The sequence below is a fragment of the Geotrypetes seraphini genome, chromosome 1, assembly GCF_902459505.1.
Source record: "Geotrypetes seraphini chromosome 1, aGeoSer1.1, whole genome shotgun sequence".
NCBI classification, from domain to species: domain Eukaryota; kingdom Metazoa; phylum Chordata; class Amphibia; order Gymnophiona; family Dermophiidae; genus Geotrypetes; species Geotrypetes seraphini.
Window position 1 is genome coordinate 83,819,723 of NC_047084.1, and position 13,461 is coordinate 83,833,183.

A 13,461-nucleotide genomic window follows, 5' to 3' on the forward strand; every position below is an offset into this window, starting at 1 on the left:
ATTGTGGAGTCCCGCAAGGCTCTCCACTATCCCCTATCCTTTTCAACATCTATATGTCCTCCCTAAAACTCCTCCACCTATCCCCTCTTGAAACAATTTACACTTATGCAGACGACATCCTCGTCCTCTTCGAGACCGATTCGAACCTCACCGACCTGTCTAAGAACATATCCTCTTGTATAAAGAACCTAAAATCCTGGGCCCACACTGTGCAAATGAAATTGAATGAGTCCAAAACAAGACTTCTTTGGCTCGGTCCAAAACTAGATCACCTACCCACCTCCATCCCACTACCTTCTGGCTCCTCTCTGCAGCTTGAGTTTTCGAGCAAGGTCTTGGGCATCATCATTGATTCCACATTGTCCTTCAATGACCACCTCCAATCCTTGGTAAAAAAAAATGCTTTTTCAGCCTTCACATGCTGAGGAAAGTTAGATCCTGCTCCCATCAAAAACATTTTACCCTCCTTGTCCAATCCATCATCCTCTCCAGATTGGACTATTGCAACTCTATCTACTTAAGCCTAACTAAGAAAAACCTCCACAGACTCCAACGGATTCAGAATGCCGCGGCCAAGCTCATCTTCGCTAAAAGTAAATTTGACCATGTCTCCCCTCTCCTGGCCAAGCTCTACTGGCTTCCGATAATCGCCAGGGTCCACTATAAATGCGCCTGTTTTACTTTCAAAATCCTATATGGTATCCTCCCTCCCTTTATCCCTCTTTCTTGGAATTCCTCAAACCCTAATACCACCAGATCCTCCCACAAATTAAAACTATCCTTCCCCTCGCTAAAAGGCATTTTCCACACAGGAAAGCTAGGGACCTCCCTCCACTTCAAAATCACTGAGCTCTGGAACAACCTTATCTCCCCTCTTCGGAACTTGAGCTCTCTTCAAGTTTTCCGCAAACATCTGAAAACCTGGCTTTTCTCAAAAAATGTAAGTCTCCCTCCAACTTAGGAATCAAGGAAATTCTTATATCTTGGCATCCCAAGTCCTCTAAATTTTCTTCACACTTCTACCTCTAACCCTCTGTTGTAGTTCCTTCCTATTTCTCCTACTGTAAACCGTGTTGAGCTCTACGAACGTGGAGATGATGCGGTATACAAACCTAAGGATTAGATTAGATTAGATTAGATCGGGTAGAAGGTTAGTGAATCGGGTCAGGGTCGCAAACTGGTTGATCAGTAAGCTTAGTGTGTCAAAAAATGTATTTACCAGGAGAAGCTCCTATGCACAACTGATGACATCTATTTTAAGAAATAAATTCTCAGTCACACTAAATAATATTATAATAGGTCACACAGAGGGCCTGCGTACTTGTGGTTCTTGAAATCACTAGTTGAAGTGGAGAAAAAAAAGCCTCAAAAACATTAAGGGCTCCTTTTACTAAGGTGCGCTAGCGTTTTTAGCGCACGCACAAAATTACCGCGCAGTAAACCGCGCAGTACGCTTCTAGAATAACGCCAGCTCAATGCTGGCGTTAAGGTCTAGTGCACACGGCAATTTAGCGTGCGCTATTCCGCGCATTAAAGCCCTAACGCACCTTAGTAAACGGAGCCCTAACTGCAGCAATCTATATGTAGTAAGATATAACTGCCAAATTCTTATCATAGGCAAAAAAAACCCCTCTACATTGGACTTTTAACGTTTTCAATAAACCACAGAGATAAGACAGATGCCAACCACGCGTGCATGCCAGTCACTTATCTGACCTACTTTGAAGATGTCTCTTAAAGTCTGATAATATTCAGATGACACCCCGGCTTCAGTATTGATCCCCAAAAAAGCTCCTTCAACTCTAAACAAGGATCCTTGTTTCGCCGAGGCAAACGGCTGCATCAGGGGAACAGAGACAGGCCAAGCACTGACCAAATTACCATGAGGGCCTGGTTGCTGCAGTTAATGCTTTGGAGGCTTTTTTCTCTACTTTAACTAGTGATTTCAAGAAGCACGAGTAAGCAGGCACTCCATGTGACCTATTATAATATTACTAGTCTTTAAGCTCATCACATTAACGGGTGCTAGAATAGATGTGTGTGTCTGTCTTTCATTCTCTCTCTCCTTGGCCGCTTTCTGTCTGTCTGTCTGTCTTTCTTTCTTTCTCTCTCTCTCCTTGGCCGCTATCTGTCTGCCTTTCTTTCTCTTTCTTTCCTCGGCTGTACACCACCACCCCTTGCAGGCTCCCCCTGTCCAGCAGTGGCCCTTCTCCCTTCCTTTTACCTCCCCCGTGTCCAGCAGCACCCCTTCCCTGCTCCCTCTGTCCAGCAGCAGCCCTTCTCCCTTTGTTTTACTTCCCCCTGTCAAGCAGCACCCTTTCCCTGCTCCCTCTGTCCAGCAGCAGCCCTTCTCCCTTCATTTTACCTCCCCCCTGTCCAGCAGCACCCCTTACCTGATCCTCCTGTCCAATAGTACCCCTTCTCCTTTCACTGCTCCCCCTGTCCAGTATCCACTAGCCCGGGCAGCCTCGGGGCTTTTGCTAGGCCAGCCCACCTCGCATTATCGAAGTGGGCCAGCCTAGCAAACGCCCTGTGGCTGCTGCGTTTGCTGGTCCGGGAGTGAGAAGAGGCGTCCCGGCAGCGGCAGTGCAGGAGTCAAACCACCACCGCCTCTCAAATCGCTGCACGTGCCGCAAGCCGCCCCATGTGACGGAAATCAAATTTGGCATGGAGGCACACAGCATGGTGGCAGGGTTTTATTATAGAGGATTTAGTGTGACTGTGAAATTTATCTCAATGTTTGTTTTTTGAAGAAATAAATCCTACCATGTTACTGGCATAAGGCAGATATGAGAGTGGGAAATGTACCAAAAGCAGGGAGGCTATGTTTATCTACAGGCGAAAGGGGCAGCTGTTCCAAGACCTGTTTGCCACAGGATGTATAGATACTCGCAGTCCTGAGCAAAAGGCCCACTTCTGCTATCAGCAACACTGGCACTGTGACAAAGTTTTGAAGGTGCTGCAAAATGCATCCGTTATCTCTCCCATGGGGCAGCCATAAATGTATGTGTTGCTGTCATGTCCCAGCACAGATGCACAACACAGAACTGCTGAACAAAACAGTCTAAGTGAACCTTCAGGCAACTTCTTACTTGTGGGATGACGAGAGCAGGAAGTAGCTTATGAAATTGTTGGCATGGCTTGTAAAGTACACACGCACAGATACAGGACAGGAAAGAGAGACAATGCTGCTGTTGATTGCTAGCATATACCCTTAGCTGTGCCCAAATGACAGGCGAGAGGGTGCTTTTCTTTCTAGCTGCCTTTGAGCGGTGAAACATTAGCATTAAAAAAATGAAGGCAGATAAAGACCATATGGTCTATCCAGTCCATCCATGTCATCTACTCTCCTTTCTTCTCTCTTAGAGATCCTAATGCTGCTCGTGTCAGTGTTGCCTCTCAATTACATCATTTCTGGGCCCCGCGCCTAGGAAGACACATCAGAGGAACAGACGAGTTTGAGAGGTTGCTCGCACCTGGAAAATTCAAAAGGTATGGGGGAAGGGAAGGGGGTGCACACTCACGGTGTGGGGGGGGGGTTGGGAAGAAGAGGTGGGGTGGAGAGGAGGGTGGGAGATGGGCGCCAAAGCTCCGGGCGCAACTCACCCTTGCTACGGTACTGTGCATACTTATCTCAAGATTGCTTGAATTCCTGTGCATTATAATCTGTAAATAATTTATTTTGCACCTTGTACTCTGCTTGGAGAGTGAGCAAAGTGAGAGCAAGGTGAGTGAGGAGAAATATCTTTGGACATCAGTGGGTACGTGGGAATAAAGAAGAAGGCGGATGGATATTGGGAGTCGCTATGAGTAAGGAAAGAGCAGGGACTAACAGAGTGAGCAATTGAGAGGGACTAACAGAGTGAGCAATTGAGAGGGACTGAGAGAATGAGTGGGAATGTCAGAAAAAGGATGAGTGTGAGAAGCTAGAGAGAGACATAGATAGGAACCTGGGGATAGGGTATTGAGGTGGGGAGTTGAAGCTTGGATATTAAATGAGTTTACAGGTGGGAAAAACATTGCAGTAGGTGGGTGGAGGAGATGGGGGACTGGGTTAAAAATTGATGGGGAAGAGTAGGGTTGCCAGATTTTCCTTTCGGAAAATCTGTACCCCCTAACCCCTCTCCCAGGCCCGCCTAGTTCTGCCCATCCCCGCCCCCAAGCCTGCCCTAGCCCCACCCCCCCCTGTTTTCTGTTCTTGTCGGGCAGGGAGTAAGTCCGCCCATGCGTGGAATTCCTCCCTGCCCGATACAGCTTTCAAAACCCGGGTTTTGAAGAGCCGTCCAGACTCCCGCACATGTCCTCAAAAGGAGGACATATCCAGGAAAATCCAGACGTCTGATAACCCTAAGGAAGAGAGATTGGGGGTACTAAGAGATAGGAAATATGAAGTTGAGAAATAGGTACCTAGGGAAGAGAGAACCAGGACTCCAAGGATCATGTTGTCCAGGGCTTCATAAATTGTAAAGCAGACTTGACAACAGGGAAGATTAGTCTCCTTCTAGAGCTGTGATGAATTTGCACACAGTACAGAAGTGTTGCGAGAATCTTATATACATTAGTCATAGGTGAAATGCATTTATTGCTTTCATTACAACAATTTCATTTTGTTCTTCTAAAGGATGGACCAGGGGGGGAAAAGAAGGCCATGAAGTTTGCTATACCAAGAATTTGGCAGAAACCCAACTGACCACGCAAGCACCTGCTACTTCTGCATGGTGGACCCTCCAAACATTGAATTGGCAAGTATGCATCTGCAATCACATATTCAGACATTACTTCATCCATCACCCTGGTGCCACATTGCTTTGAGCTTCCCATATCCACTCCCCCCAGAGAGAAAGCAGCTGTCCTCAGAACAGAGCAGCAAGTCAGAAAGTAAGGCAGATGTTGTAAGTCTAGTTTACAATATCAATGGTGTAGCTAATGAGAGAAACAAAGAAACCTCAGCAACTTAATCACAGATCCTACTCTCACGAAGTCCAATGCCTAACTTTTGATGTCTAGGCTTAAAGAGTGAAAGCATGGGAGTGGCCTTAGGTATCCGGCCAATTGGAGTCTTAGGCTACTTCCAGTGCATCCCAACATGCACAGGGAAGGAGGCCTATGACTCCGATTGACCCAGGTTCTTAAGGCCCCACCTATGGGAGGGGCCTTAGGCATCTGAGCCAATCAGGCCCTCCCTGGTGTATCTCAAAATACAATGGGAAGGGGGAGACTCGCCATTTTAGAGTGGCGGGTCTGCTGGCCTGAGGGAGTAAGCAGCCCTCCGGCTGGACTTTCTTTTAACAGGTACGGGAGTGAGGGATATCGGGGGTGTTAAGTTTCAGGGGGTGTTGGAGGTTCCAGGGGGTGACATGAGGGAGTGGACATCCCTCCTGCCAGACTGCTTGTTGGGGGGGCTTAAGGGGGTTGGTGGTAGGAGTGAGTGGGCATCCCTCCTGCTGATTTCACTGAACGTGTCGGGGGGGGGGTCCCCTGCCGCAACCGCTCAGCTAATCGTGGCAGGAGTATTTTCCCCTGATCAGCTGAGTTGACAGGCTTCCATGAAGCCACAGCTTCGAGGAGACCTGTCGGCTCAGCTGATCGGAGATTCCCTTGCCGCGATCAGCTGATGGCAAGGGATCCCTGTAGACTAAGTCAGAGATAATAAGTAGTGAGGTAAATGCTATCAAAGTATACAAAATAGAGAGGTCAAAAGCAATAACAAAAGTGTAACTAGAACCAAGACTTCTCAATATATGAAAGTCAAATATGAGTCTTAAATATAGGTGTTGAAATAAGTAATACAATTTTCACATACACTCAGATTTGTGTAATCCGACCAAGAGCCATGGCTCCTATAGCCGAACCCACCGTCCCATCACTGTGCATGACTTTAGTGCAAAATAATAATAAGTAAGGCAACGTGCTCTTTAGGGATCCCTGTAACCATGATTCTGTAACTGGTGCTCTTGACATGGGCGCCGGTTAGAAAATCAGTGGGGTTAGGTGTCTTTCCGTTAGGGCAGACACGAGTCTATATAGGATGCTGGTATGCGATTCTCAGCCACCTCTTAAACGGTGGCTGAGACCAGTGTCCTATACAGAATCTGCCCCTTATTGTCCAAGAACAAAAATCATATTACATAGTGTTATTCACTGTTTCAAAAAGTCGGGTGCTATTACAAACACTGGGGGGGACACTCCTTTAAGTTACATAGTAGCACATTTAAAACAAATAGGCAATAATATTTATTTCACTCGACATGAATTTAAGCTCAGGAATTCACTGCTGGAGAAAGTGGTAAAAACAGTCAATGTAGCTGGGTTAGAAAAGTTTGGACAAATTCCTGGAGGAAAAAAAAAAAATCCATAAACCACTGTAATGGTGGACCTGGAGAAAATACTACTTATCTCTATGGTTATGTAGCATGAAATCTTTCGAAGAAAGAAACAGGGGAAAAAACAACACCACAAGTACAAATATGCAAAAACCTGAGTGGAATTGTCCAGATAAGAATGATGTGCACTAAAAAATGTCCTCCAGTTCGTCTGGTAGTATGAAGATCTTTATTGTTCAAACATCAAAATGACACTTTCAATGAGTCATTGAGTCATTGAAAGTGTCATTTTGATGTTTGAACAATAAAGATCTTCATACCATCAGACGAATTGGAGGACATTTTTTAGTGCACATCATTCTTATCTAAACTAAACTAAACCTTAAGTTTATATACTGCATCCTCTCTACGGAATTGGAGCTCGGCACGGTTTACAAGAACTTAAAATATAAGAAGAGAAAGGAAAAGATTTACATGAGCTTATATATAGAATGGAAGAGTAAGGGGGAAAATAGAATTACATGTTAGAGAAGAGCCAAGTTTTCAGTTGCTTGTGGAATAGTTGGAGAGAGCCCAGGTTCCGCAACGGGATAGTAAGGTCGTTCCAGAGACCTGTGATTTTGAAGAGAAGAGATTTTTCTGACAGATCTTCTACAGTCCACTTTAATAAGTCGACTTCAAAGCCATATCACACTAACTTCGGTGTTCCACAGGGTTCTATACTATCTCCTTTATTGTTTAACATCTATCTGGCCCCCCTCTTGACTCTTTGTCAATCAATTGGATTTACAGCTTATGCTTACGCTGATGACCTTCAACTTCTGCATAATATAGGCCCTGCAAGTCAGGATGATATTGCTCTTATTAACCAAAAGCTATCCACCATTCATGATTGGCTGAATAATATGCTTTCATTAAGCATTACTAAAACTAATATCATGTTATTTTCATGGAAAGAAGGCTTATATTTAACTGCTCCAATTTCAATTGATAATATTCCACTTAAACCAACTACTACTATTAAAATATTAGGGGTACTAATTGACAATAAACTTACATTTCGCCCACAAATCAGTGCTTTAGTTAAAAACTGTTTTTATAAATTAAGAATGGTCAGATCTCTGGTTCCCCTTCTTGATGCCAAATCCCTTACAGTATTAATCCATTCCCTTGTAATATCCAAAATGGACTATTGTAACTCTCTACTTAAAGGGATAAATTTAAAAGAAATAAAACGTCTACAATTAATCCAAAACACAGCTATTAAACATATCTGGTTCTAAAAAATACGATCATGTCACTCCATTACTACAAAAAGCTCATTGGTTACCAGTCATATACAGGATAACATATAAAATTGCCCTTTTAACTTTCAAAACAATACAAACACAATCCCCAGCATTCATTGACAGACTTTTAATTCCATATGATCCCCCCAGAGCCCTTAGATCCACTTCTCAACACACTCTTAATGTCCTATCCCTAAGGATAATAGGTACTCGCCGTACCTCAATCTTTTCGGTGACTGCCCCTGTGATTTGGAATTCTCTTCCTATATATATAAGATCCGAACAAAAAAAAAAAAAAATATATATATATATATATATATATATATATATACAGAAGTTTAAAAGTAGTTTAAAATGTTTTCTTTTTAAAGATGCCTTTAATTGACAATTTGATTTAGTCCAGCAATTTTTTTAACCTTTCCCTACCCTAATGTACTTCCCTTTTATGTATCTTTTCTCGATAAATATTGTAGTTCTCCTCCCTTTTCTATTGTATCCCCGTGGTTTTAATAGTTAAGTACGTTAAAATTGTCTGACTTTTTTGTATGTCTGTAAAAGTTTTTAATTATTATTGTACAACGCTTAGTATCTTAGGATAAGCGTTTAATCAAATACATGAATAAACTTGATAAACTTGATTTTCCCAGTTTACCTGCATAGAGAATACCGCGTAGAGAGGGGAAGGATAGCTTATATCTTTGGGCGGGTCTGGTGGAGTCAGGACTCGAGGAGTTAAAGGATAGTGAGATTAGGGGAGGAAGGATGCCGTGAATGCTCTTAAAAGCCAGACAGGAACATTTGAAATGGATAATTCCACTCTGGTTTCTGCATGAAATCTTTCTACTTTTTGACCTAGACTGGCCACTGGTGGTAACAGTGGAGCAGTTCTTAGGTTCTCATGAATTAAATTGAACTAATAAAATATTTTTAGTGTATTGATGGTTTTATGTAGAAATTCTAGTCCTTCTGAAATAGTCTATGCCACAATGAAGGCAGTCCCATCACTTTTCATTATATTTTGTCAATTGCATTTAATATTTAAGGGTTTTGAATATAACACTTCATATAATAAATCTCAAAAGAACTTTAGTGACCCAGAACCTTTACGACCTTTCTGTAAGGCACCCTAACATTGTACTGTGAAAACAGTGAAGTCGATATGAATATAATTGTCAAACAAGAACTTAATGATATTTGATCATTTTTAATATTTTTTTCATATTTTTAGGTGTTCTGCCACTAAAGAACTCTGGGCAATGAGCCAAAGCTTCAGCACCAACAAGAAAGCAATCCACCATAAAGACAATTTTACTGTCTGGCTTTAAAAGATTAAACTTTATGAGCTTCATTTCCAAAAATGTTTTTATTCCTTTCCTTGTAAAGCGATATTAAAAATTGAGCTCCAAGGCTTTACTCAAATGTAGCAAACCAACTGTTAAGTATTCTTCGAGGGATTCTAAATGTACTTGCTTCCCTGGTGTACGATGACTCGTATCATAATACTACCATGGGTTATGGTCTTCAAATGCAGCAGACCATGGGGGCAAGGCAAAAGGTCAGACTTTTTTTTTCCCCAGACATCAGAGACTGGGGCATCCACAACTAAGCTTTTGTAGATTACGCTATAAAAGTAGAGATTTCTGACCTGTACTTGACTTTGGCTGCTCATTTCCCACTCTCCGAGCAGGCTTTTTACTATTATGGGTTTACTTTAGAAGAAGAAAAAAAAAACCAATCACAACATAAGAGATCAGGTTAAACAGTTTTTAAAGCTGGATAGAAAGGAAGTTGTTAGAAATAACTTCTTGCTGTTTTTTGAACTGCCATTATTATTACTGGGGTCCTTTTACTATATGGGCGCCTTAGCATTTAGCGTGCGCTAATCTTTAAAGTGCGCTAAATCGATTAGCATGCCTTAGTAAAAGGTCCCCATTATTATTTTCCCTACATTGTTTCCTGAACATAGATCAGCAAAATTCAAGTCTACAAAATAAGAGACAAGCACGGATGATAGTCTGTTGTGATGAAGGGAAGGGAAATACAGTGGAACCTTGGTTTACGAGCATAATTCGTTCCAGAAGCATGCTCGTAAACCAAAATACTCGTATATCAAAGCGAGTATCCTCATAGGAAATAATGGAAACTCGATTTGATATGTTCCCACCCCCACCCCCGAGGCCAGCGGCGCTGCTCCCCCCCCCACTTGCAAAGAGCCCCCTCCACGCAAACCGGCACCCCCCCCACCGCGCAAACCGGCACCCCCCCCCGCCCGAACAACTTAAACTTACCCCCCCTCGTCTGGCACCGGCACGCAGCCCACAGGATGTGCCAGTGCCGCTAGAAGATCTTCTTGCTTCTGCCAGCCTCGATCATGCATCTGTGCATGCTCAAGGACTTCTAATTCTCCCTCTCCCCGAGACAGAAGGGGGCCACAGAGCAGGCAGGCATGGCACAACAGGGGGCCAGGGAGAGAGGGAAAGGGGGCTGCTTTGGAGGGAGGGGTGTGCTGGGGCATACAACAATCAAGCTTTGCTCTGGGAGGTGGGGAACAAAAGGGGGCCATGGAGCAGGCAGCTATGACACAACAGGGGGCCAGGGAGAAAGGGAAAGGGGGCTGCTTTGGGGGAGGGGTGTGCTGGGGGCCAGACAGCAATCATGCTTTGCTCTGGGAGGGGGGGGAACAGAAGGGGGCCACGGAGCAGGCAGGCATGGCACAACAGAGAAATATAGGCAGGCAGGGGGCTAGGGAGAGACACAGAAAGAATGACAGATAGACTGGGGGCCAGAGAGACAGACAGAATGGAAGACAGACAGCATCCAAGAAGAGAGAGACAAATAAAAAAAGACACAAACAGTGGCCAAGGAGAGAGAAAGAAAGAAAGAAAGACAGACACACACATCTATTCTAGCACCCGTTAATGTAACGGTCTTAAAGACTAGTATATCAATACATTAACAGTCAACACATATTCATCTAAACAATCCCAGATAATATAATAATCATTCAATAGCCTCTACAACCATGGTTCTTTTCAATACTTTAAATTTATGGACATCTGAAAGTAATCTAAGTGGTCCTGTCAAATAGTTCCATAGTAATACCCCTGCCACCAAAATTATTGAGGCCCTTATATTTGCATAATATACGCTTAACAGCTCATCATTAACCAATCATAGCATCCCCTCTGACCTTGTTGGTTCTGTAGTTGTTGTGATGGATTTTTGCTTTTCCTTACATTACCTTTGAAACATAGACTAGCAAGGTTGAAGTGTATTTGACAAAACATAACATCTTAAAATACAATCTAAGTAGTCTATATACAGAAGATAATTTTATAAAGTTGCATGCAAGTTTTGTTTCCAATTCCATAATGGGAATGTTGTACCAAGATTTCACTATGCAGTACATAGCAACATAGTAAATGACATAAGAACATAAGAATTGCCGCTGCTGGGTCAGACCAGTGGTCCATCGTGCCCAGCAGTCCGCTCTTGCGGCGGCCCCCAGGTCAAAAACCAGTGCTCTAAATGAGTCCAATCTCACCTGCGTACGTTCCAGTTTAGCAGGAACTTGTCCAACTTTGTCTTGAATCCCTGGAGGGTGTTTTCCCCTAAAACAAACTCCAGAAGAGCGTTCCAGTTACTACCACTCTCTGGGTGAAGAAGAACTTCCTTAAGTTTGTACGGAATCTATCTCCTTTCAACTTTAAAGAGTGCCCTCTAGTTCTCCCTACCTTGGAGATGATGAACAATCTGTTTTTAACTGCTAAGTCTATTCCCTTCAGTGTTTTGAATGTTTTGATCATGTCCCCTCTCAGTCTCCACTTTTCAAGGGAGAAGGGGCCCAGTTTCTCTAATATCTCCATCTCCATCTTCAATCTCTCCATCTCTATCCAGTCTGCCCACCAGTCATACCCATCAAAAATTAATGATTAAATTACCTTGTCTCTTCTTTGATATGCCTGGAAAACAGACTGCAAAGTCCACCTGGCATTGTCCTAGGCTCAAATGCTGAAGTTGCCGTCCAAGCTCTCCCCAGCCTATCCAACCACCCCGCTTGCAGGATATCTTCCACAAGACTGGCCAGCAACATCACCATGTTCCAAGTTAATGGAGTTCCCATTGATACCCTCCCAAGCCCATCCCATACCAAATCACCACACATGGGTCACAGACCGTCAAATCTGTCCAGCGCCGACCCTAATTCCTTAATTTACACTCTTCTTTAATTTACATCCTTCATTTTCTAATTAAAGATCCTTTATGTTTAGCCCTTTCAAGTATTTAAACATCTGTATCATATCTCCCCTGTCATATCTCCTCTTCTCCAGAGTATACATATTTAGAACTTCCAGTCTCTTCTCATACTTCTTTTGGTTCAAATCCCTTACCATTTTCATCGCCTTGCTCTGGACCGCTTCAAGTCTTTTTTTATCCTTCACCAGATATGGCCTCTAAAACTGAACACAATACTCCAAGTGCGGACTCACCAACGACCTATACAGGGCATCAACACCTCCCTTCTTCTGCTGGTTATTCCTCTTTCTATATAGCCTTGCATCTTTCTGTCTACAGCCACCGCCTTATCTCAAAGTATAGATGACTTTAGATCCTCAGCCACAATCACCCCAAAGGCCTTATCAGCCTATCACCTCCCAGCACATACGTTTCCCTCAGATTTCTACCCTCCCCCCCACAAATGTATCACTCTGCACTTCTTCGCATTGAATTTTAGTTGCCAGACATTAGACCATTCTTCTAACTTTTGCAGATCCTTTTTCATATTTCCACTCCCTCCGGGATGTACACTTGGTTACAATACTTACATAAGTTACTATTAGTATGCCACAAATGTAACACACCTGGCACAGATATGGAGGGGCATCTTCGATATGACATCCAAATCCAAGTTTGGACATTTTGCAGAAGATGCACAAAAATCCAGTAGCGAACGTGACCATTTTCAAAACCGTAAAACATCTTTCTTATTTTTTATTTTTTTTTAAATGACCATTATTCAGATGTGTGTCTATCTTTTTGAACCATTTTTGAAAAAAAAAAGAACAAAACACATGGCCAAAAGAAAAATGCACAAAACAAGCCACTGGGATGTAGGAGGGGGCCATCATTTTTAGTAGAATGGCTACACAGACATCCCAGCAGAGCAGTGGGGCACATCAAAGGGCACCACAGTGAACTGCATATAAAAGGTCCCCGGTAAACACTAGAGAATGACACAGTGGCAGTTACCCGCAGGTAGCCGCAGGTAACCCACCGAAACAGTGAGGGGGAAAAAGTGCTTACTGCGGGCACAGGGACAAGGCCATCCACCGTCCCGTGGAGCGGTGAATGGCCATGTCCCCGCAGTTAAGGGAGGGAAGGCGTGCGGTCACCGATTGCGCGCAGCCCCCTCCTTCCCTACCTACCTACGGCCAAATCTATCTCCCTTCTTTCCTCTCTCCCCCTTACCTTTGCAGCGCTTTAGTAAAGAAACTTACTGAAGCCAGCAAAGCCTGCCTGCCTGCAGTCGCGTGTGTGTGGGCGGAAGCTTCTCCTCTGATGCAACTTCCGGTTGCGTCAGAGGAGAAGCTTCCGCCCACACTCACACACTGCAGGCACAGGCAGGCAGTCTCCGTCGGCTTCAGTAAGTTTCTTTACTAACGCGCCGTGAAGGTAAGGGGGAGGGAGGGAGATTCTCAGGCTGCTGAAGAGCGGTGAGGAGGCGAGAGGGAAGGGTGGATGCTATGGGGACAGGGCAGTGAAGGGGACAGGGCAGTGAAGGGGACAGTGGTCCAGTGACGAGGCAGTGACGGGGACAGGTTTTTCCCCGTGTCATTCTCTAATGTAGT

The 13,461-nt window shown here is 44.0% G+C and overlaps 1 protein-coding gene and 1 long non-coding RNA gene across 4 annotated transcripts in view; one reads left to right on the forward strand and one right to left on the reverse strand.

Moving 5' to 3' along the window:
* DCC (DCC netrin 1 receptor) overlaps positions 1-13,461 on the reverse strand; it is a 906,493-nt gene that overhangs the window by 628,478 nt on the left and 264,554 nt on the right. The gene's annotated exons all lie outside the window — the stretch shown is intronic.
* On the forward strand, positions 3,176-8,967 carry LOC117355564. Its single transcript, XR_004538400.1, has 4 exons — positions 3,176-3,243; positions 3,367-3,492; positions 4,622-4,746; positions 8,841-8,967. It is a non-coding gene; the product is annotated as an uncharacterized LOC117355564 (long non-coding RNA).